Source organism: Crocodylus porosus, unplaced genomic scaffold, assembly GCF_001723895.1.
Source record: "Crocodylus porosus isolate Cpor-Errol unplaced genomic scaffold, CroPor_comp1, whole genome shotgun sequence".
NCBI lineage: Eukaryota > Metazoa > Chordata > Crocodylia > Crocodylidae > Crocodylus > Crocodylus porosus.
This window is the reverse complement of record NW_017728928.1, coordinates 18,365,985-18,368,342: the sequence shown is the minus strand read 5'-3', so window position 1 is coordinate 18,368,342 and position 2,358 is coordinate 18,365,985. Positions and strand designations below refer to the sequence as shown.

General features: G+C 43.6%; 1 long non-coding RNA gene across 1 annotated transcript in view; it reads left to right on the top strand.

Moving 5' to 3' along the window:
• The window catches only part of LOC109315241, a 19,927-nt gene that overhangs the window by 12,478 nt on the left and 5,091 nt on the right, over positions 1 to 2,358 (top strand). The window contains exon 2 of the long non-coding RNA XR_002102462.1: positions 860 to 864. This is a non-coding gene — a long non-coding RNA (uncharacterized LOC109315241). The remainder of the gene's footprint in view (positions 1 to 859; positions 865 to 2,358) is intronic.

Sequence of the window (2,358 nt, the reverse complement as noted above, 5' to 3'; positions counted from 1 at the left end):
TGAGCTGACCCAAGAATTCCTGGTCAAGCTCTTCTCCCTGGTTGGGAGGTCTGTAGTAGACTCCCACCATTAAGTCCCTTTCACCTTGACTGCCTTGTACTCTAACCCAAAGCACTTCAGAGTGCCCCTCCCCTGGCTCCTTGCTAATTAATGAGGATGTGTATTTCTCCTTAATATAGAGCGCCACGCCCCCACCCCTCTTTCCTATCCTGTTCCTCCTGTACAGCCTATAGCCCTTGACATTGACTGCCCAATCATGCATTTCATCCCACCACGTTTCCATAATCCTGATTTGAAAATGGTTAAATTTAGCAGAGTATCCCTTGGTCATTCTTTCTTCCGTAGTAGTTTGGAGTAGATCATCATAATGTGCTCCCATCTAGCTTTGAAGTCTAGTTATTCATAACTTTACTAGAGATAAAAGAAACATAAGAATGCAAGGGGCCTGGTCACTAGTCATAGATAAGGTTAGTTTCAGCTGCAATTGAAGTGAATAACTCCCCTTTGCAACCTGACTGGTTATCAGAGCCAGCAGAAGGAATTTTGTCTGTTCAGTCCTTCAAAGGCTAGCACCTAGGCTTGGGTGCTGTCTTCTCCAAGACTTGTCTCGCAGTTCTTGCCTGAGTTTCTGTATTAGCCTAGCCTCCACTTCTTCTTGATCCTGTTTTAGCCCTGTCTCCTACTCTAGTTCCTGTCCTTAGTCCCTTCTCTGTGCCTGCCCAGCTGCTGTTAAGAACCAGAATTCCTCAATCTTCATCTTTCATACTGTCTTGATTATGAATTTTAGATCTTGGCTGTTGACTTAGGTTCAGTCTTGGACACTCTGGAACTTGACCCTTGATTCAGACACTTGCTCTAGCCATTGTTCCACTGAACCAACAGGTCTTTGCAAATTGGATGGATCAAGAGACCCATTTTCTACCCTGAAAATAAACCAGCTGATTTGATTGTGGCATTTGGATACCCCCTGAAATTAAGCTTACAAAAAGTAACTAGTGGTTACAACCACCCTTGTTCATCTTTTGAATGAGATTTAATCCTAAAATGTTTTGGGGGTTGGATGATTGTACCTGTTTAGATGGCAAGGTAGCTTACGTTTTATGTGTCACTTTATAGGGGGTTTCTCTGCCGCCTTAATGCCTTACCATTCAATAGTTCTGTGCTTTGCAGGACCCTGGAGATAACCTTCCAAGCAGTATTGGTTCTTTTATTTCTGACACAGGAGTAGTTAGAAAACTGTCTGCACACCAATGACAAATTATTGTATCTGAGCAAGAAATGGGGCAGTAAAGATCATACTGGCTGAAAACGTAAAAGAAACTACAGACAAAAAAGATAAAAAGATGAATGGGAAAAAATATCTAACTTTCCAAATGCGATGTCTCTAATAGGTACAAATGAAAGCTTAAAATACAGACCTAAAGATTAATTGCAAAGTTTCCATCTTCCTATCATTAATTATAGTGGCTCCACATTTGGTGTTAACTAAAGCTGCAACTCCTTGTTTCCCATGAAATGGAGGGCTTGTAACTCAGCCCTAGAAATTCAGTCCTGAGCCAAAGTTTGCTCTGTGAAATTTCACTCCTTTCAAAAGCCCATTTCTTATATACTTTGCATACATTAAAATTAGTAGCTTAGGTTGTTTTTAGACTCAATATGGTAGACGGATCTAGCAACTGCTTAGAATCATCATATCAGTAGGATGGGGGGAAGTACCATAAATTGGACTGACTCCATCCTTACTCATCCTCTCAGTCAATTCTCAGAGGCAATAGGGTTTGCTTGTTAATTACCCCCATGGCAGGAAATTCCTACAGGGAATTTGTGTTACACAGAAAATGAGTCTAGATCAGGGGTTGAAAATGTTCTCAGGCAGCTGGATTCACTGACCCAGCTTGTGTTGAAAGTGGGCTGGCATTAGGACCTAGATACTAGGGCTGTGCAGAGCTTCAGGTGGTGATCTGATTCGGAGGAGATTCGACCAAATCCAGATAGAATCAGGGGACCAATTCAAAGGTCTGAATAGATTAAATTTAGAAAAGATTCAGAGAGCTTTGATGATTCGGCAGTCCCCCGACTCCGAGCTGGTAAGTACTAGGGGCGGGGAAGAGGGGCCCTGGAGGAGGGCGGAGAAGACCATGGAGGGGCCTCTGCCAGCCCCCCAAGCCTCTGCAACCCCTGCCTGCTCCCCCAGCCCCCATCCCATGGCTGCCCCACCTGCCCTAGCTCCCCTTTAAGGGAAGAAAAAACAAAAAAAGCCCCAATGCCTGGATCAGATATGATGTTTAGAGGTGAGTCATGACATGAGCATCTGCAAGTTCAGAGATTTGCTTGAGACAAGCATTAAAAAGTCAGGTG